General features: G+C 36.2%; 1 protein-coding gene across 5 annotated transcripts in view; it reads left to right on the forward strand.

The window, feature by feature from the left end:
* Pou2f1 (POU class 2 homeobox 1) overlaps nt 1-23,355 on the forward strand; it is a 140,225-nt gene that overhangs the window by 27,921 nt on the left and 88,949 nt on the right. Inside the window, exons 1-3 of one of the 5 annotated variants that reach the window (XM_048421056.3) lie at nt 11,557-11,653; nt 18,514-18,589; nt 19,712-19,830. The exons of 2 other annotated variants lie outside the window; for them this stretch is intronic. The gene's annotated coding sequence lies outside the window, so the exon portion shown is untranslated. Of the gene's footprint in view, nt 1-11,556; nt 11,654-18,513; nt 18,590-19,711; nt 19,831-23,355 lie in introns of those variants that run through there. 2 more of the 5 variants (XM_087906325.1, XM_087906326.1) reach the window with 2 other exon arrangements.

The following is a 23,355-nucleotide window of genomic DNA, read 5'->3' on the forward strand; positions in this document are numbered from 1 at the left end:
CTGTACAACAAAACCGAAACTGTTCTTAGCTTGTGTGCCATATAAAACAGGTATTGTGTCAGGGTGTCATCACAGATGGCAGTTTACCAGTTCTGTCTTCATGGCTGCTCTACTGCTTGTTTCATGGGAGTAGTGATTCCCAGCCAGGTTAAGCAGCCTGAGGTGTTCTGAGTTATAGTGATTGCCAGTCTTTGTTCTGGATGCTAAGAGAACAGTGAAACAAAACAGAAACCCCTGCTTCCGTTAGCTAGTATTAAGTACCAAGGAAAAGTAAAATATGGGAAGAAATAAATATTTCTGTGTTACCTAGCAGTCTTAACTAAATTAGTGACCTTAATAATAGCAGTAAGTGGTTTATTTTGGTTGTTTACTTTGTGATTAATTAATATACTTAAGTTTTAATGTATTCATTTGACTTTTTAGAATAGTACATGGTAAACTATGTTCTTGTCCTTTTAGATTTGTATTAGGTGACACCCGGGGGACATTCCTTTAGCTAGGCGTGTGGACCCGGGTTCCTGGTCTCTACAGTGTTGACTATAAAGTCTTGATGCTCTATTGCCTCTTATTTTTTAAATTAAATTTTATGTTTGGAGAGAGAGAGAGAGAATGAGAATGAGAATTTAGTGATACTGGGGATCAAACCCAGGGCCTTTTGGTATGCTAGATAAATGCTACACCACTGAGTTATTTATAATTTTTGTACGTAGTTTTAATAATCTCTGATTTCTTTTATTATAGTAGCTACAGTGTAGATACTTAATAGACCCTTTCTTCTTATAATGTGGCCAATGAGGAAGACCAAAGATAAATTAAATTTTTATGTAAAATTTTTTTTTACTGTTTGAGTCAACAGTTATTCAGTATATACTTTGTTTTGAAGAATGGTGAGAAACAAAAGACAAATCAGAAACAATATTGCCTTCAAAGGAAATAGTTTCCAAGGCAATTTATAAATTATAAATACAGTTGTTTGCTTTTGTGTGCATGGGTATTATCTTTGTTTTGCAGAGGGAGTTGTTTGCTTTAGTTTTGCTTTCCCATGCTATAGGAGTGATCATTTGCACTTAAATGAGCTGGGGTAGTACACCAAGAGCGGTCCATTCAGAATTGAGAGGTGGAGCAAGAATACAGAAGATAGTATTTTAACAGGTGGATTATGAATCTGAAGGGTGAGGTTGCACTTCAAAAAGAAAGAAAAGGGGCTGGAGAGTTGGCTCAGAAGTTGAAAGCACTGCCTGCTCTTCCAGAGGTCCTAAATTCAATTCCCAGCAACCACATAGTGCCTCACAAACATCTCTCAATATAGATAGATATAATATGTCTGTTTATGTGTTATAATGCTATGATGCCCCCTTTTGGCATGCAGGCATACGTGCAGGCAGAACATTCATATCTTAAAATTAATTAATTAAAATTTAAAAAGAACAAAAAACTGGGGGAAGCGAGGTCTGATAGAGGCCAGAAAACATCAGCTATGTTTGGAGCAATAAATTAGTCTTCTTGGCTGGAATATGGTAAAGAAAAAGTAAATAAGTTGAGACCTATTTGTGTAGGACCTTAAATATCAGATGAAGGTGTTTGGACTTATTTCAGTAGACAGTGTGGAGCCACTACAGTTTTTTTGAGTAACATAATCTTAACTATAATTTGTGTAAAATAATCCAGTAGCATTGTTAGTAATGAACAATTGAGGAAATGATTTTTCTTTGTTGTATCTTTTTTCTCCCTGTAAAACTAAAATAAATGTAAACTTAATTTAGCTATCAAAAAATAGTAAGAATTTTACCAATGAATATGGCAAAAAGAAATACATGTTTATATCTGCATACTGTACCAATTTTTTTCTTTTTTCTGGTTTTTGGTTTTTCAAGACAGGGTTTCTCTGTGTACCCATGACTGTCCTGGAACTTGGTTTATAGATCAGGTTGGCCTCAAATTTAGATATCTTTCTGCCTCTGCCTCCCGAATACTGGGACTAAAGGTGTGGGCCACCACTGCCCAGCTAATGCTGCACTGATTTTTAAAGCTGATTAAATTCATCCATTGTCAACTTGTGGTTTGAATTTTTGTATTCAGACTCTTTGACAGTGAGTTAGTTATATACCACAGATAAATTAATCTTTCAGGGCTGAAGAAATGGCTCAGAGGTTAAGTGTATTGGCTGCTCTTCCAGAAGTCCTGAGTCTAGTTCCCAGCAATCACATAGTGGCTCACAACCATATATAATGAGATCTGGTGCCCTCTTCTGGCATGCCGACATACATGCAGTCAGAACACTGTATACATAAAAAATAAACAACTTTTTTTTTTTTAAAAAAAACTGTTACAAATTTATCTTCCATATTAATTAAGGTGAATTAATTAAGCCTTTCATGCAGTGTTTTGTTGCTTTTTCCTTTTTTGACTGCTTAATAACTTGCAGATTTCATAACCCAGTTAACATAGACCTTTCCCCATTCATCTCCCCTACATTCCCTATCCAATAGACTAGATTCCTTGTGTTTTATTTCTTTATATTATCTGCTATAGTTGTTGTGACTTCAGAGAGTCTTAAGATTGCAGAGAAGGCTGCATATTGAGGTGCCAAGACATTAGAAGACTAGGTCATTTCTAGTGGAGCAGAGATGAAAGGTACTTCTTAGACTTGTTGTGTGCCAGTTGTTGTGGCAGATCATGGAGAACTGATGGTAAGTGACTCACAAGTGGTCTCTGCTCTTTGTAGACTTCATCTGCAGAAACAAATGTTAACCATTAATAATAAGTAGACTATTGTGGTAATTACAAGCTGGAGTGAGTCCTGTCAGGGAAGTACTCTGGGGTACTTTAAGAAATTATATGAGGAAAGGGAAATTCAAAGGGAATGAATTTTGCCAGGCACTTTGGGGAAGGTGTTTTGGAAGAAGTGAATTTGAAGCTGAGAATTGAAGTGGGAGGTAGGGTGAAAATGGTATTCCAGGCTGAGAACAGTATTCATGAAAGACTCCACATGGACAAGAATTTGTAGAATTAGATGACCTGAAACAAATTTTGATCTCTGAAGACATAAGAAAAACCTAGAAGGACCAGATTATGTGTAACCATTGAAACCTCATTAGAGGTTGAGAGTGATTTAACTCAGTTGGTAGAGTGCTTTCCTAACAGTCATGAAATTCTTTTTGGATTCAATCCTCAGGACCACATAAATAGGACGTGCTGGTGCAGGCAGGAGATTGAGAAGTTTTGGGTGTTTGAGACCAGTCTGGGGTGCATAAGTTCATTGTGGGAAAACGTAACAATGGAAGGTTTTAAAGTGATAGAATCCAACTTATGTTTATTAATATATATATATATATATATTAATATATACAACATCCATCTCTTTATTTCCACTATACCTACCATGAATCTACATCTCATGAGTAACTGTTTTCTGCTTTCACCATTGCAGCCTAGTTATATAAGTTAGCAGTGTTTTTCTTCAGCTCTTTTAAGAGTTTCTTTCCCCTTTCCTTTGGAGTAAAGGAAAAAGTATACTTCTACATCAGGAAACCAAGGTTGCTTTTTACTAGATACCCATGCTCTTCACCTCCTAACCTTCTGATCTTTACATGACTGGCCGTTGTACTTAACATCAGATCTCACTCTTGCCCACCCTTTTTCTCCTGCCTGCTTCCCTCCTTTTCCTGTCTGCTTTCCTCCCTTGCCTGCCTCTCTTGCCTGCCCTGCCCCGCCTGCCTGCCCTCCCTCCCTCCCTTCCTCCTTTCCTCCTTCCTACCTACCTACCAAAACACTTTGTGCCTTGTGACCTAGCATGTTTTAAAAGTTTCACTGGATAAAGAGAGAGAGAGAGAGAGAGAGAGAGAGAGAGAGAGAGAGAGAGAGAGAGAGAAAGCGAGAGAATTTGTGTGCACACAGAGCTAGGTTATTTTTTTCTTATATTCTTATTTGAAATAGACCTTAAATTAATTCTGATTCTCCTGTCTTCACCTCACAAGTACTAGGATATGGTCATATGCCACAACACCTAACTAGATAATGAATTTTATCGATAGTTTTGTCACTTGTGTATTCTTAGTATGTAGAGTGTTGCATATACCAGGCAATGTATCACTGTTTAGTAGATGAATAGAGTAAAAGCAGAGGGCACTGTTAAAAGACAGTCTGAATAGTTATGGTAACTGAGACAGGAGTTGGGAAAGATGTGGAGAAATAGTGGGCTTAAGGTAGGATTTGGAGGTAAAATTAATAGAATAGTTCACAGTGAAAAAAATTTGTTTGCTGGTTTGTTGTCTCACAAGCGTAGCGTTCTCTTAAACTACCATGTTAGTAATTAGATGAGAGATCTTATTCAATGTAGTAAAGACTAATAAGAATTTGATAAGTATTCGACTGCTGAAAATATTTGTATAACTTTTTGTATTTATTTGATTGGTTGATTGTTGGCCATTGGGAGGATTGTACTTACAGGCTCAAGCAATGCACTTCTATGTTCTCAGCCCTTGTATACTGTTCTGTTTTGTGTTTTTGGAGACAGTCTTCATGCTGCAGGCTTGGAACCCACTTGGAACTCACAGGCTGACCTCAGACTCAGCAGCAATCTTCTTACCTCAGCCTCCTGCATGTTGGTATTACAGGCATGAGCTAGCTTCCTTGTATACTTTAAAATAGGCCCTTGTGATGGCTGTCAAGATTCTATGATTGAGAGTGCTTTCTGACAAGCCTGATGACCTGAGTTCAATTCCTTCCACATAGTGGAAAGAGAAAAAACACCCAACTGCTGCAAGTTGTTCTCTGACCTCCGCATATGCAGAGAGGCATCACATGCCCACACACTTACACACAATCAAAATAAATAAAACATTTAAAATTTTAGTGGAGTTTGTGAGATAATAAGTACTCTGTGGTTGTGGTTCTCACCTAGGCCAGATTTTGCTCACTTCTTCCTCCCAAAATTGTCTGGTTCAAAAAGTCTGTCGTGCTGCATTTGAGAAACTAGAGTTAGTGATGTTGCATTCATAGATTTGAACTCTAAAATAACTTCATATTTATTCAAAGTGTGATTAGAAATGTTGCATTTTCTTTTTCTTATTTTTTTGATTTATGATTATTTTTTATAATTACACCATTTTTTCCCTTCCCTTTCTTCCCCTGCAACCCTTCCCATGCTTCCCCTTTTACACTCTCTCAAATTGACTCACTTTCATGTACGTGCACATAAATACTTATCCTTTAAAAATAGTTATCTTGGAAAAAATGTGCATTATTTTAATTCTGCATGTTCTTACAGTGTCTTTGAGATACTGCAAATTTTGTAAGTTATCATGGCATTAAGATCAGTGGTTTCTGAATACACGTGAAGAGTTGTGTGATTGGGTGTTAATCAACTAAGTATTGACTAAAGTAAGATTTTATAAAATAGTAATCAGCTTTAAAGCAGTTTAAAAGTGATACTTTTACAAAATCTTACTAGCAAATATTGGGAATAAGCTTATGATCCTAATTTGAAGAAAAACATGTGTAGATATTCTCAGGTAATTTATCGGATGTCAAATATTTAAAGATGATATAAGGGGAAACAAAGTGATAATAATGGAAATTGCCTTAGCACAACTTTTGGAGAGCAATTTGATACACTGCGGTTTTAAATGTTTGTACTTAGTTAGATACTCTGTCATTAGTCATTTGTTTACAGAAATAGTTAAGCTAGTAGAAAAAGATATAAATAGTGCTATTCTTGAAGCTCTGGTTAAGTGGAAATAGAAATAATTCAATAAAGCATATTGCTCATAAATCATTAGTGTGTTATTACATTGTTTTTACACCCCCCAATGAGAGCTATGTGTATAATAATAAAGAAATGTAAAATATATAAGATAGAGGAAATAAAGTTATAAGAAGAAAACCACAAATGTGTGTACGTGTATAGCAAAAGATACATATTTACATATCTGAGTCATCCATTACAGAAAAACCTGGAGAAATGAATACTAAATCTAGTAGCAATAGGATAATGTCTTACGTTTTAAACTTACTTGGTTGTTCATACTGAGTATCTTTTAGAGTCAGTAGCAGCAATCTACTTTACTACTGGCATGGTTGCTTACTCATTTTATAGCTGTCTTTTTTCCTCTTTAAAAATTGATTTTTAATTAAGTGTATTGTGTGGGTGTGTGCCTGTGAGTGCAAATGCTAGCAGAGACCAGAGGCATGATCTCTAGGAGCTGGAGTTATGGGTGGTTTCGAGTTGCTTCACATGCTGGAAGTGTAACTTGGGTCCTCTGCTCTTAACTCCTAAGCTATCTCTCTGGCACCTACAACTGGACAGAGTTGTAGTGCCCTACAATTGTATATTTTATTGCTTTAAGTTGTTATAGTATGTTATCAGCATGTTATAGTATAAACCAGTTATTTATATCAATACAATTTTAAATTAGGTAGTGATTCCTGGGACTTGGTTATTTGCTGCTTAGTTAATTTTTTTAATTAATTTTTAAAATTTTTTTCTCATTTTACATATCAGTTCCACTCCCTCCCCGGCTAATATTTTTTTAATTCATGACTTCAAGATGAGAGTCAGTTAATATCTTTTAAAATACTAGCCTTTAGTATACATTTTATCCTGTAGGTGGCGCTCGTGGTTTTCTTTAGTACTATTTATCTCTCAGACTATCTCTAAGTTGAGGGATCATTTAATTACTGATGCTCCTAATAGAATGCTTATCTTTCATGTAACTATTGAAAAATCAGTATTTCCTTGCTATTATTTCAAGGAATATTTGTAACAGAAAAAAAATCTATCTAAATTTTTCCTGCAGAATTAATTTTACATCTATCTCACTTGTCTACTACTTAGTGCAATCTTTGGAAAAAGTGATTTTAATTCTGAATTATACTTGCCAACTCCTCAAAATTTAAAAAATTCACCACATCTAGCAGAACTAAATTATCACAATACGTTTTCTTTAAAGCCCTCCCTTCCCTTCTCTTTGTGTGTGACTCTCCCTCTCCTCTCCCTTTCTTTTCCTGCCTGTCAAGTTCAAGAGCAGCTCAGATGCCATGAATTAAATGAAGCACAAAAGGGAGAAAGGAGACCCTTTTGAAGAACAAAAGCTTCCCATTAGGCTGCCATGTTCTTTTCTGACCAAAAGTGCACCCTGCATGGTTTCTATTGTTGTCCACATGCCCTGCACATAAGGTAAATATAGTAGATCCTCATTACCTCACGTTTTCCTCTCCTTCCTCCTATGCCACACACAACCAGTGAAGCTTTAGGCCTTTGATATCTTAGGCATTCTTAATAAAGTTGCTTTATGTCCTTTTAAAAACTACAGGGATAGAAATGGAAGCAGAAAGCAGGCACACCAAGTAAAACCTCATAAGAAGAGAAAATTAGTTGTTAGATAAGCTGCAACCCAAGAATCCAGGGCAGGTGGAAGGAACCAAAGACAATGGTATTATTCTTCTCTGTGCTAGTTTTTTTTTTTAAGTTTTATCTTTGATTTATATTCACTGTGAATTTATGAGTTAGTTTTCCTTCTCTTTGTTCATGCAACAGAATAGGCAAACGTAACAAATTTAATTGCTGAGTGCAATCTTCAAATGGGTAATCTGCATGTTTTCCTTTTTGGTGTCACGTACATGACTTACCCAGAGATTTGTTACTCTTTATTTTTCTTAGAATTATAGATAGGTTTGCTACTGTGTATTTTCATTGGAATTGAACTGAGGACTGGAAAAAAAGCTTTAAGTAGCAAATAGAGTAGGGGTAAAATGTACAGAAATTGGTTGCTTTTATTTTTTTTTGAGGTAGGGTCTCATGTAGCTCAGGTTGGCGTTAAACTCACTGTGTAGGTGAAGAAGATCTTACATACTCAACGTTCCTGCCTCCACTTTCCTGTTGCTGGGGTTATAGATGTGTGTAACCATACCTGGCCGGAAGTTGCTGAAAATTCATGTTGTATACGTTTAAGACAAATCTGCTTATTGTACAGTTGTTTTAACATTGTAGAAAATGCCAGTTAACTTACTTACAAAGGAGCGTGTGGTTCTTGATTTTTGATAACAGTTAATTACGGAGAAAAAGGTTGACAGGTACCAAGTGTGTTAGAATAGCTAAAGGCCTCCTCATTTTACTGTAAAGATGAAATACCCAATGACTGGAGGTTTGGGTTTTGGTTTTATTTATTTTGTTCTTTGAAAGAGATCGAACTGTCCAATGGTTTGTGGTATTGTTAGGGAGTGAAGAGATGGAAAGAATGTCCGAAGGAGAAAGGATGTCTTTACTGTAATTTTAAAATAAAAACATGTATTTTAATGTAGAGAAGGGTAAAAGTTGACCTTTCAGCAGCATGGAGAGTCTTTCTGTAATACTGAACTTATAGTAAGAAATTTGGGACATTTACAGACTGTCCTGAACTCACTATGCATTATGAGGCTGCTCTTTTAGGATTATAGATAGGATTTAATGGGGTTAGAAAGCATTAAATAAATCTTTCTAGAAATAGTGACATTTTATTTTGAAATTTTCATAAGGTAAAATTGATGTTCTGACTTCTTTCCCTGCATGGCATTCATGTTAAAAATACCAAACATATTTAACTTTTTGTTCTAAAATTTATATTACTATTAAAACCCAGCTTAATGTAATCGGGGTGTGTGTGTGTGTATGTGTATGTTTTAAATATTTGAAAAAATTGTTTTGACCTTCTGTAAATCCTAATTGTTACTTTTTAGGAATCATGAATAGTTTCATGATTTGAGGGCAGAGTAATAAGCTAGAATCCTTCAGATTATTTACTTGAAAGCAAAATAAAAGACAGAAAGCCTCTTGCTTTGTTTTGTGTAGGAAATTACTGTTTCTGTTGGCTGTGTGGTATGTTCTAAAGATTTAGCCAGCACCTTAAGAGGAAAGTAAGAAAGACTTGTTCTTGTCTTGCTTTTGCCTCTGGTCACACATTAGATTGTTTTTCTTCTTCTTTTTTTGGGGGGGGTGGGGTGACATTTATCTTCAGGAGACATTCACAGATTGCTGGACTCCAGTGCTGATGTTGTTCTGCTGCATTCATTGGCAATGGTTTTGGTATGGGTACATTTAAGCGTTTGCCATTGAGAGATGGAGAGTGAAATCTCACTCTTTTATTGCATACTCTATTCCCTACCATCACATTTCAAGAACACAGTTTTGCCCCTACCATGCAGCTTGTCACTAAAATCCCTGCTGTTTCTCTTTGCTAATCTGAAAGTCCCCAGCATGAGAGCCTTACAGATTCATACAGTTCACACCCATAGAGTTACTGTTGTGAAATAAATATGATTCCTCTCCCCCAAGAGTTGTTGGTATAACTTTCTGAGTTAGTATTGATTTTGACATTTTATATATTATACTATAAATTAAACTGAACTTATTGTTTTAAATAGTTTGACATTTTTAGAACCATACAGCTTCATTTTAAAGGCATGTTAAGTCTTTAAAACATTTATGTCATTCTGTTATAATCTTGGTAAGCAGAGTTAGAGAAATCAACTTAACAGTACATTTTAAAGTAAAAAAGAATACCTGAGAAAGTGGTGATAGAAAGAAGCAATTTAGAGCAGTGAGTTAACTTTTCTTTTTGAGCTTTCTTAGAAGCTTTTTGAAGAGTTGTTGGGGCGATTTTAAACATTAAGTGTATTTGTGACTAAAACCTTCTTTCCCTAGCTGCCAAGGCCTCACAGGGGTCTCATTGTGTAGAATTAAATGGTGGTTGAAAGAGAAAGGGAATAATAAGATTGGTCAAACCTATATTTATTAAAAGATTGGGCATGAAAAGATTTGCAGCCTTACCATAGTTCAAGGTAGTAGGATTCATAAAAAGTTGAGACAGGTGGCTTCTTTTTCCTCTCTCACATGGGTAGATTTTGATGTAAAAGCATTCAAGCTGTGCCCTAGGAAGAGAGATGTACAAGGACAGGAAGTGTGTAGTGAAATGAGAACTTAGGAAAGTTTCCTTCAAACACGTATAACTAGGAATGGAAAGAAAAATTAGTGAATTGTCAAAGGGAAAACAATTTTTTATTTCTACAAAAATTGATGAAAACACAGGTGGGCAATGTTCCTTCTGCCAGTCTTACATGTTCCTTGTGTCTCCCACACTATCTGTGATGCATACTCTCCCTGTTTCACATGCTCTCTGTATTTACTTGGCCCAGAGGCAAAGGTTGGTTTTATGTTTTCAGTTGTGTAAAAAATAAGAAGAAACAAGATTTTATGGCATATTAAAATTATTTTTAATCAAAATGGACATAATTAAACTTGAATCAAGACCCAGAAATACCCATTTGTGTATGTATTGTCTTTGGTATTTTTAGGGGCTCCTTGACTGTAGTGATAGTATGGAATAGTTGTGCCAGAGAATATATAACTCATAAAAAGCTAAGTTTTATATTTATTTCCTGACTCTTTACACAAGTTTGCTGGTCATAGAAATATAGCATGTTTTCTAAAACTTGAAGTTCTTGGCCATTAATGAAATCCTTTATATTTTCTCATCAGGAATACATGCTTTATCCCATAATTTCATTATTTCAACACAATAACTGGAGCGTCAATAATACATTTTTGTTCTTGAAAATACTCCCTCAGTTGAAGGTATTTTTTTCTTCAGAGATAAAACTCTACTTAGATAGCCCAGCCCTGGCCTTGAACTCCTACATACCCTGCACACACCTCTTATCCTCCTAGTGCTTGGATTATAGGTATGAGCTATTACACCTGTCTTGAGGGTGGAAAATATTTAGTATTTAGTTAGATTCTCTCATTTGAATTGTGAAAAATCAAACAGTTTTCAGCGGTCAGTCTAGTTTGCTGTTCGAGGTCTACTGACAACTTTGTAGCTCCATCTTTATCAGCATTTGGAAAAGTTATAAGAACTTGAGCATCAGAATTGCTGTTTGGAAAAGCTTTTGCTCCATTTGAGCCAAGTACATTGACGTAAGCAGTTAGTCTTTCACAAAAGTATTAGAATTTCCAAAAGTTATAGGTTAGGCATTTTAAGATACTTTATGTGAGGGCTGTCAAGATGACTTAGTGGGTGAAGGTGTTTGCTGTCAAGCCTGACTACTGAATTTGATTCCTAAAATCAACCTGATAGGAGAGCAGAACCAACCCCTGCAAGTTGTCCTCTGACCTGCACATGCTGACCCTACTGCTCCCACACAATAAATAAATAAGTTTTAAAGATATACTAAATGATCACTTTCTAAACTTATATTGGAAACACTGGCTTATCTTTCTCTTGGTCTTAAGGCCAGTCAGTCTATGCTGTCTGTTTCCTGTCATGCTTAGCAGAACTGTGGCAGTTGTTGGGAGTAACAGGGAGCTCTTGTACTATTCTGAATGAGAACTTATGATAACTTCTGTTAGTACTTATTGAGCTGCCTGAGTGAAGGGAGTAATGTATGCACAAAAATTGGAACTTAAAGTCCATTTCTCTTCTATTTTCAAGTAAGCTTCACCTGCTTCAGACAATAAAAAAGATTTAAAATACTGAATGAGAAGCTGGAGTGTTTCCTTTTTCCTTGACAGTTAAGAACAGCTGCTACTCTTTACACGACCTGAGTTTGGTTTCCAGCATCCACATCATCTGCAGCTCCAGCCCTAGAACACCTGGAACCCCCTTCTGGCCACCCACAAGTATGTGTCTTGCACAAGCACTAGTACAAACCTTTAAAAATAGAGCAGAAGAAATTATTAGTTTTAACACTGGTAGTTAAAGTGTTCATTTTCTTGCCTTCTTTCCTGAGTTACCAAGCCTGACTCAACCATTGTTTATAAGTGAATGATCTCTGTATGCAAAAGCAAAAGCTACAACCATTTATTAAACAGATTTATTCTGAGTGAATGACTAACGAAAAATGAGACTTCTCTCAAAGCTTGGTTTTCTCAGCCCTTATCATATCTAAGCAGTAACAAGTGTGATAAAGTAGTGATTTCTTTGACTTCATAGTGGCTACTTTACACAGATTTAAGGAATATTCTGTATAGAACTTTTGTGCATGTGTAAATAACTTTTCAGTTACTGTGGTGGTTTCAATGAGAAATGTCCCCCATAGGCTCAAGTACTTGAACACTTAGTTGATGCTGTTTGGGAGTTGGTACAGTCTTGCTGGAGGGAGCGACCACCAGTTCAGAAAGTACAGTGAACATTTATTTACCCAGACCTTTCTCTGAGACCCTCAACCACTCTCTTTTTTAAAACTCCCTCTCTGGAAGCTGGAATCATGTCCTCTGTTTTCTCTCATCTTCCTACTAACTTCTTTTTTGTCTCCTTTGCTGTCCTTAGATGCATGAAGGCTTGATTCTAGGATTCCATTTCCTTTTCATTCTACAGCCTACATATTCATGTCCATGCCCTCAGTTACTGTTTGCTGATGCTACCTAGCATTTTCTTGTGTCCTGTATTTCAGTGAAGAATGTCATTATTCATGCCCAAAGAAAAAACACTCTCCCTTTAACTTCCCCAATCCACGTCCTTTCTTATCGTAGAGTAAGTAACCATCATCGCCCTCTTGGAGCACCACAGGCACACCTAACCTTCCTGTAACTTGTGGTCTGTACCGAAGCAGCTGTGTTTTATCTCAAGAAAGGATGAATTTAATCACCCTGAGGATTACATATTAGTCAAGTTGGGCCATATGTCCCATTCTACTTTTTCAGCCTCACCTCTTGTCTCCCCTGTCTGTACTTCAGCCACTTAAGCCAGTGTCCAGATTCTTACAGATAACCCTGCTTTGGCCTTCCACCTCTCTTTGCCTAGTTAGTTCTTCTTTTATTCTTTACGTCTTAACCCAAAGACAGTTTCCATACAAAAACTGCTTGGTACAGGATTCCATGGTCGTTGTTTTTCTTCATAGAATTTGTCAGTTTGCTGTATCTCTCTGTGATGTGGCTGAGGACTGAAGAAGGGTGGGACTGGTGTGTTTTATTCCCTATTGTGTTCTCAGTACCTGGCACATGGTAAACAGTTTATAAATGATGATTTAATAACTCTAGCTTGACTTTTTTTGTGTACTCAGGGTATCAATCATTGGTCTATGTATTTTGCTTTCAGGGAATTTAAGAACATACATAGCATTATCTGTGTAGGCCTCAAAGATGAATGTCATGTGATGCAGTTTTGAAACTAAAAATCAGATAAACCCAGACAGTTCTAGAACTGGAAATATCTATTCAGATCATCTGGGAACTACATTCTATTTGTTTTTACCTGTTGCATAAAAGAATTTAGGCTGATATAGGAGTTTAGCTTAACAAACATTTGAAGGCCTATAATATACTTGACTTTTTTTTTTAAAAAAAATAAACTTTAGGTGCTTTTCTCCATCCTTCCGTTTATCTTTCTTTTTTTCTTTCTTTCTTCCCTTTTTTTGGGGGGGGGTGTTTCTAAACAGGGTTTCTCTGTAGTTTTAGAGCCTGTCCTGGAACTAGCTCTGTAGACCAGATTGGCCTCGAACTCACAGAGATCTACCTGCCTCTGCCTCCCAAGTACTGGAATTAAAGGCGTGCACCACCACTGCCCCCTTTATCTTTCTATGATAATAAATTTATTTTTAAATCACCTGGGTACATATGTGTATATTTGGACATATCTCTTTAAGTAAACACTCTTTTTTTCTTCCTGAGAGTACTCTTGGTATACAACCTAGCCTGGCCTTAAACTCTTAATTCGCCTGCCTAGTCTTTCAAGTGTGGGAATTGGGAATGCCAGATGTAAGTAAGTACTTTACAAATAAAAATGATGACTTTAAGAATGCCTGACTATATTTAAGTAGGTAAGTTAATGACACTGTGGCTTTGCTTTTCTTTTTGCTGTGACAAAAGTGACTTTTGGAAGGAAGGGGTTGTTTTGGTTCACTGTTTGAAGAATATAGTCCATGGTAGGGAAGTCATGGCAGCAAGTGCATGAGACATTGGCTCACATTGCATTCACAACCAGGAAGCAGAGGGCAATGAATACTGGCATTAAACTCATTTCTTTTTATTCAGTCTGGGGTTCTAGCCTATAAAATAGTGCTGCCACAGCTAAGGACACTTAAATTCACCTGATATAGAAATCCCTCTCAGACGTACCCAATCAGACTTGTCTCCTCGATCATTCTGGATCCTGTCAAGTTCAGTCAGTGTCATCCATCATCACATACTAAAGAGATTCAGTGCTGTTGAAACAAGGTTGATGTCCTCCTCCCCAATGGTACAGAACACATAAGGCTGATAGTGTCTAATGAACATGTAGAGTATTTCCCTGGTATTTGGTGGTAGGTGATGATATAAAACTGGTAAAACACACATTTTAAAAAATGATGCATTGATGAAGAAATCCAGTCTTTGTATTACAGCTGTAATGCAGCTGACTTCTGACCTTGATTGTAAGCAGGAGCTGTTAGAAGTTACCAATAATAGATTTATGCGGAACCATTTCTTTTTCTTACAGATTTCTATTCTCCTTGATAAAATGTTTATTAGAGTTGGGGGAATGACCCACTCTTGCAACCCACAAAAAAAATGGAAATACTTGATAGTTTAGATTTTTATTTTTATTCAAATATAAACTTGAGAAATGATAAGGGATAGAACTTAGTGCAAAGAGAAGTGGAGTTCTTGGTAGAGGGAATTATAGCCTAACTGTCACAAAGAGAACAAATGCCTGATGGGATTGAGGAGCTGAGGGAGAGGTTAATAGCTGGACTGCCAGTCCGGAGTGAAAAAAAAGTGCTTAGTGAGAACCAGAAACAGTAGGAACTGTCCTGATATAATATTTTGTATGAAAGCTTGCTATAAAATGGGGTGTCAAAAATAATAAAGCCAAGCTGGAGTAGCAGTTAGGAGCACTTACTGTTGAGTTCCAAGACTAGAAAATCCCAGCTGCTATGTAAGAAGAGGCCTCTCACAAGGGCTGTCACTCCTATTCTTGGGATCTGGTGTCTTCTTTTGGCTTGTATGTGCACTTCCCCCCATACTCATACGCTCGCACACAAACACACAAAGTAAATATCTGTTACATAGATTGGTGTGCTGAATGTGGAAGGACTCTAGGAATTAGAGAGGATAAGTCGAGCTAGAAGGAAAACATTGGGGAGGGCTAAGCAGTGGGTGTGTCTAGAGCAGTACTCTGAACTGAGAACAGCATTTGCTGCTTTAGAGACAAGATGAAATCCCAAATTTCTGAGATTGGCCTCTAACTCCTGGGCTAAGTCCCAGTCCTCCTGTCTCAGCTTCGTGAGTAGTTAGGAATACTGGTGCCTGCCTTTGGAGGAGGCTTTGGTTTTTGAAATGGCCATAGTTGGAGAAAAGAAGGTCACTAATAACTTTTAGTCGTTTGATACTCTACATCCTACAATATGTAGGAGAAATTCCCCATTTTGTGATGCTAAAGGTTAAGAAATGGTGGTCAAATTCAGAGTACAATTAGAGGTGACTAATAGAAACCTGCATTATATTATTGCCATTTAGCTACTCTTCCGTAAACAAAGATATGAGTACAAATTTAACTCAAACATGTTTATCTCAGCATGATAAATGTAAGCGTGTTCCTAAAACAGAAGCTTAAGAAGTTCTATCTGCTCAACATTGTCTTTCCCCATGTAGTGCAAACTAGATGCTAAATGTATCCAGCTTTACTATAATCTCCCATGTGTTCTACATTTATTTTTCTTCCTTTCGGAGGTAAAGAATTGTAAAGAACATTTGTTTAGAGTAGATATTACAATAAGATTCTTAATAGCAATCTTCTGAATTTCTGTATACCATGCTAGGTAACTGGTTAATATAATAAAATAGTAAATTTTGGTTTATTTGATTGAAGTAAGATACCTGAAGACTAAGATATTCTTGACTTTCTAGTGGAGACTTAAGAAAACTACGATATGGTTACACTCCGCTACTAGGTGTTCTTGTTCAATTTACCCAGTATCTTTTCTCCAGTTTTCATATGTAAATGGGAATAGTAAAAGAAGTTACATGATTGTTCTTGTGAGAAGAAACTAGTTAATGTCTGTCAGACTCTTAGAATAGTGCCTGCCATAAGTTTTTGTCTTGTGCAAACCTTATTCATTATAAACAAAGGTGGAATTGAATGTCTGTTTTACTTATTCCCTCTTCCACTGTGTTGTGAACAGTTAAAAAGAGAAGCTGAATCATTTTTTGTTTAAACTTTACTAAAATATATGTATTCAACATCATAAGTCATTGATATTTTACTAAGTCCACACCGTGACCATTTTTTAAATATTTTTCATAAAGCCCCTAAGCTAGCAATGGGTTTTATTTTATTTTATTGTGACAGGGTTTCATGATGAGGCCAAGGCTGACATGCATCTCACTATGTTGATCAGAAAGGCATCAATCTCTCAAGTGCTGGGATTATACACCTGATTCACCAGGACCAACTTTAGTTTTTTATATTTTTAAAGTTTAAAAAGGGGCAAGGTTAGCCTGTGTCAGATTATAGGTTCACAAGGCCTAAAATAATTATTACTATATGTAATTATTTCTCAGAAAATGATAGTTTCTGGGAATGTTGATGATTTTATAGCATGGCAGTTTGCCAATGAATGTTAGAATAAAAAGTAGTTGTTACATGAGAGCTGGAATCAGAAAAGAAGGATTGTGGATATTACTGACTAGAGAAGAAAGTCCTTTAATCCCAGCAAATGGAGTTCGGAATGGCTTTTTGTTTGTTTGAGACAGAGTTTCTCTGTAGCTTTGGAGCCTTCCTTTATAGAGAAATTGCTAGAGAGTATTGTGTTTGTTTGCTTGTAATTGTTGAGCCCAGATATTTTGTGAAAACAATATGTAGGATTTTATTAGCTGCCTTTATTCAAAACTAACAATGAGTGTTCTGCTCATATTCTAATCTTTTAAAACAAACCTTTAGGGACTATAGAAATGGCTCAGTGGTTAAGCTCTTTCAGAGGTCCTGAGTTTAATTCCCAGCAACCACATAGTGGCTCAAAACCATGTATAATGGGTTCTGATGCCCTTTTCTGGCATAAAGGTGTACATGCAATAGAGCACTCATACACATGAAATAAATAAAGTCATTTTAAAAAATTACAAAAACCAAACCTTTAATTGTAGAATTAAGTCTAATATGCTTGATTTAATATTTGCTGACTTTCTTAGAACCATTTTTTCATTCATCCGCAAATATTTTTGAGTCTCAGGGTCTACTACACATGGGAAATTGCTGTAGTAAAAAAGACTGCTAATGTCCTGTGCTCAGGATCTTCTTTCTGGTGGTGAAAACCATAAACCAAACAAGTGTACAAATTTTAAAGTCGTGAATATGCAGAGAAAACAGAATTAGGTGAAATGAGTGGGTACTGTTTGTTGGTTGGTTGGTTGGTTGGTTGGTTGGTTGGTTGGTTGGTTGGTTGGTTTAAAAGAGTAATTATTAAGAGAAAATCTTTCTGAGGGGACGAAACAGAGAGAGAGACTGAGATAGCCAGAACCCAACTTGCTACTCCTCACCTTAATGAACAGAAATCGCAAAAGCCATTAGGTATCTGTGAATGAATGTGGCATATTTTCCTAGAGGAATTTTATTTTGTGTTTATTTATTTATTAGTTTTTTCAAGGCAGGGTTTCTCTGTGTGACAGACTGGCTTCCATCTCACAAAGATCTGCCTATTTCAGCCTCCCCAAGTGCTGAGATTAAAGACATGTACCACAATGCCCCAGCTGTATTTTTACTTTCTAATGATATATATTTTAAAAACCCTAACAGCTTTTCACAACTTAAATGCTTATCTTCCCCAACACAAGGGTTGTGATTTACAATGCTAATCTTTATTATATATTTGGCTAGGGGAACACAACCCACCTTAAAACATTTGATCCCAGATATTTGATTTGTTGGCTGCATTGTATGGTCTATTTCTATTTGGACATCTTTTGTGATACCATTGTATTGTAAAAGCATGAAGTAATTGTGAACTTTAGCTGAAATAAACCAATATTTTTACATATGGGGACAAAAGATAATAACATATAATCATAGTGTTTTCGATATAGAAGATAATATAAAAACAATACCTCTAGCCCCAGGCCATATTATACAGTTTAAACATAATCGTTTCTTTAGAATAAACTGTACTTTATTGAATAGCTAATTATTCATAGGTTTCTACACAATGAATTTTTTAAAAATGTATGAAAACATTTTTATTTCTTGTTGAACCATTAGTGTGTGTGTACTCTTTCAGTGGAATTTTTATTCCCAGTTTTCTTTTTGAGAGTTATTGGCAATTGTTATATCAGATTTACTCTGGAGCACTGAAAAGCTGTTGAAATTTCTGCTATGCTAGTATGAAAATGACTTGAGAAGCTGTAATTATAATAGACTAGTTCTCTTAATATACTGTAGAGCCAGTTCCTTGGTATCACCATAGGTAGTATACTGTGATTGCATTGTAGAAGGCTCTCCCTCCCCCCGCCCCCTTAAGGAGACCAGGGATCCCCTTAAGGGTCATTGTGAATTTTTGTTGTAATTGCAGAATGAGTGAGTTTGAATATGAAGTAAGAAGAGCCTATGTAGGAGAGATGTTCTGGGGCTGCCCTTCTCTACAAAAGGTAATTCAGAAAGCATTTATTGTGGCTGCTTTACCATGTTTATTTTGTTTGAAAGCATACATAAGTAGGCAATTTTGCTTAGTTGATGTGTAATATGACATCAGGTTGAAAGGATTTATGATACTGAAAGATTATTGGTTGAAACTCATTAAGGGCAGCATTTTGGAAGTTTACTCAACTCTTATTTTTTAATTCATGTAAAGTGACAGTGAGGGTAGATAGATGGTTAGCATTATTTCTGAGCAACCTAACCTTTCATTTGGAAAATCTTCCAGTATTTACCCATTTCCTTCTGATTACAGGACTTTCATATGTTAACAAGTCTTTAAGCTTAAAACCAGAATTTTCTTTGACTAAGATTTCTCTGTTTTTGAATCTTTCTTGAAGTTCTCTATTAAACCAAGCTTTTGCATCTTGACTGGTTTGTCTAAAGTCTTTGTTATTTGAAGCAGAACACTTCTTTTGATAGTTTGTGTCAAAGTTACAGAACTGATTTCATAGGATTTTACTCTTCTAACTACATAGATTTGATTAATAAGGTAAAGATACTTGGTCAGATATTGGAAGCCAACCAAATGTACTAAGCTAAACTTAACAGTTTAGCTAAAAAAAATCTTTTAATCAATAAATAGAAATTTACAAACATTTCATGTGTTCCTTGAAGAAAAAATAGAAATGCTTCACCAGCGGGTAGATAATGAAAATATGGTATATACGTAGTAGAATTCTACTCAGCTGTAAAGCAAAATGAAATTGCATAAACACTGTTAGATATAAAAAGTAGTATATTAAATGAGGTAACTCAGACACAGGCAAAAATCACGTGTTCTGTCACGTATGAAGTTCTTAACTTTGAATGTATGTATGTAAATAAGGGAATGTGAGAGTGGTTTTAAGCCATGAAACTAGATAAGAGGCCATAAGGTGGGAAGAAGTGCTGAGGAAAGGGAATAGGACACAAGTGCCATGGCAGCAAGTGGGAAGGAAGCTACTGGGGGTGGGAGGCTGCAGAAAGAGAAGAGATGAGAGAGAAGGTGTGGGGAAGAGACGCAAAACACAGTGTGTTAGAATATACATACCATAATGAAACTTAATATTTTGTATGCTAATAATGTTTTTCAGAAACAGAACTATAGGACTGTGGCGATAGCACATAGTCAAGACCATTGGTACACACTCAGGCCGAAGTGGCTCAGTGGGCGGGTGTTAGACTGAAGACCATTGACACCTAACACATAGAGGTAGGAAAAAGAGCCTGGGATTCCGGTTCCTATTAATTCTTTATAGCTGTCTTAAGGCAGTGATAACCCAGGTAGGGTTCATTCTTTTGCAGTTCTTTTCACACAGGAGTGGAGTAAGTGCTGAAGTACATTAAGAGTAGAACTCAGTTGAATCATTCCTTAGGTAAAAGCATTCCTTGAATATTTAAGTAAGACACCCCTGTGATACAACCCCAGTTTTACAAAACAGTATGGCAAGCAAAAAGAAAGGAAATACGTGTATTTTATTCTTTCTTATATGTAAAGTCACCTGTTTGGGACTAGATGTGTGTAGCTCAGTGGGAGACCACCTACATAGTGTGTGAGACACTAGGTTCCATCCCCAGTGGCATGCTCCATCAAACAAAATGTATGCACTCAATGTGCCGTGTTTGGCTAGTATCTTTGGGAACTCTGCCCTTTCCTGTACAGAAATGATAGAGAAATGGATGGGGGTGGGGTCAGAGGGGAAGTGTGGGAGAGGGACTAGGAGGAAAGGAGGGAGGAGAAACAACAATCAGAATGTAAATAAGGTAAAATAAAGTATGCGTGCATATATGACCTAAGTAAATTTCTTCATTTTAATTATAAACAGATCTCAAGATAATCCTGGTGATAAACACTTCCTTTGAATGTCTGTCTTTCTAGTTTTTTTGTTTTGTTTGATTTATTAGTTGTGACCAATCTTGAGATACACTTAGTTTATTTTATTGCCATACTTGGGTTGAACCCAAGGCCTGTATACTAAGCAAGTGTGCTACTATTGAGTTACATACATTTAAAAGTACATTTTGTGAGATAGTACCAAAAGCATTTAGCATTAATTTTTTAATTGTGACTTTATTGGTGTGTTAGAGTTACTATAGCTATGCTTAAACACTTTGACCAAAAGCAAGCTGAGGAGGAGAGGGTTTATTTGGCTTACACTTCCAGATTATAGTTCATCACTGAAGGAAGTCAGGGCAGGAACTCAAACAAGGAAGGAACCTGGAGGCAGGCGCTGATATATAGGCCATGAATGGGTACTGCTTATTTTCTTGCTTATCATGGCTTACCCTGTCTGCTTTTTTATAGAACACAGGACCGCCAGCCCAAGGATGCCACCACCCACAATGGGCCAGGCCCTCCCCATGAATTACTAATTAAGAAAATGACCTTCAGCTGAATCTTATGGAGGCATTTTCTCAATTGATGTTTCCTCCTTCAGATGACTCTAGCTTGTGTCAAGTTGATCAAAAACTAGTCAGCACAGTTTGGTTGAGTTCATCATTTTTAACAGCATTTGGTATGTTTGAGTTTCTCCATTAACTATCTCAGTATGTCAGTGGTCACTTTAATGCTACTAGCCTAGCTGTTCTTTGAAGTGCTGCCCATTGGAAACATGTAAAGAAATATTTTGTAGTATGTAGAGACAGTATCTAATAGGTTAGGTACTAAAGAAATACATACTTTTATGTTTTTAAAGAATTCAGTAGTGAAGGATATTGAAGTTTGTTGCTCAGATTTCATACTCATCCCTATATATGCGTTTTTTTTGTCTTGGAAAATTTGTTCTTATTAAAAGTTGAGTTTTCTGTCCTCTGTGTGAAGAGCTAGATGATTAGAAATGAATTATGAATGGCAGTGAGTGGAGTTTCCTGGATTCAAAAGACTCTTCTTTCCTTGACTAATCATAGACTTTTGGGTTATCGATCCCTTGATAATTTGGCATGTATAGGAAGTAGGCATGCTCAGCCACTGATACTCTTCATGGTCTTAAGACAAGGAGGATATTAGCCAGCAGACTCATTTCAGGAGGGTAGTGAGTTCTTTACATTTTACTCTTTTGCTATCACACAGGTTTCAGGAAGTAGAATAAACTATTGTGTTTATTTCATCTATCTGTCTGCTCTGAAGTTTATTGTAAATCCGTAATGCTCACTCAAACTGTGTTGTGTGTCAGAATCTTCTAGAGAATTTGTTAAGCCACATTTCTGGAACCCTCACCCTTAGAATTTCTGATTTTGTAGATCTGGTGTAGGACCCAAGACTATATTTCTAAGTTCCCAGATGGTGCTGATTATAGTTCTGGTTCAGCTACTACTTTTCTGACTGCAAACATTTTAATAAGGCCAAAACCCAGCCATAGCACATTAATTAAAGAAAATGTGCACACTAGTTATAGATTCACTAGTCCCTGCTGTTAAACTGAAAGTCACTTTTGCCATATTTTTTTTTGATATTTCAAGCAAAGATAGATTTTTAAAAATAATTTTGTATTTATTTTTTACTAAGATACCCAATTGTTATTTGAACAATTGAAACTTTTAAAACCAGTCTGAGGTCAGTACAACCTTCTTACCATTACCAGCTGTGTCTGTTGCTATGGAAACTCAGCAGGGACTAACAGGGTTACAGTTGTTAGGACCACACCTGGCTTATTTGCATCCAATTTAAGTTGAGGAAATTTCGAAAAGAATAAAAGGTTTCTCCATTTGCCAGTGGACAGCCAGAAAGAGCTTGTCAGTTTGTAGCCTTCAGGGTGGGTGGGTTTTCTCGCTTGAGGCTTTTAGTGACTGTTGAAGCTCATGTTTGCTCTGTGAATTCACTGTATCAATGCTTTGCTGTCCGTTTTGTTTAAAGTGCTTTATTGTTTTGTTTAGGTTTTATCTTTGGTTTATTCTTTTTAAAATTTAAAGTGTTTATATTTTAAGAGAGAACTTGAAGTATTACGTATCAGAAATTTTTATATAGAAAAAATTCAAATTTTTCTTAGTTTTCTGTAATAACATTTTAGTAAAGTTTTGCCACTATAATAGACTAACAAGAGAATTTTAAGTTGATCTCTCTTTTCAGCATTAAAACCACACACACACACACACACACACACACACCTCAACACCTTAAAAAAACAACACATTTGTATTCCACCCTACCAAATAACTGAAATTCCAGTTAAGCTTTGGACTTACAAAGTTAAGTAGTTTTCTGGGTTTTTTTTTGTTGTTTTTTTTGTTTTTAAGTTTTCAGCCACACATAGGGCATTCTTATTATGCCTGACTAGGAGAACACTGCAGGAGAAAACTCTGAAAAACATTTCTAAAGAGTATGATAATTAAATCCAGTCTCCGTGGTTCAAGCTTGAGGCTCTTACCACATGAAACTAATAAATATTCAGACTTAATTGCTAAGTTTAGTGTAGCCTGAATATTTTCAATTTCACTGGTTTTTGTAACTATTAATATCTAGGCCTAGGTAGTGTGAGGTGTTGTCTGGATAATGGGAGTATTCCATTGCTATAGAGATTTTATAAGAAGCAAATGATATGCCTTGTGTTAAAATACTCTGAAATACACATACATAAAGAACTGTCAGGCCTATCCTAGACAGATAGGCAGTATAGTGACCACATTGTTTTTCTTACTGCTGTAGCAAAGTTCCTGGTAGATACAGCATTAGCAAAGGAGGTATTAGTTCACAGCTGAAGTTCATCATGGAGGACAAGGCTTAGCAGGAAACCTAACTCTT

Source organism: Myodes glareolus, chromosome 5 (genome assembly GCF_982192425.1).
Source record: "Myodes glareolus chromosome 5, mMyoGla1.1, whole genome shotgun sequence".
Lineage (NCBI taxonomy): Eukaryota > Metazoa > Chordata > Mammalia > Rodentia > Cricetidae > Myodes > Myodes glareolus.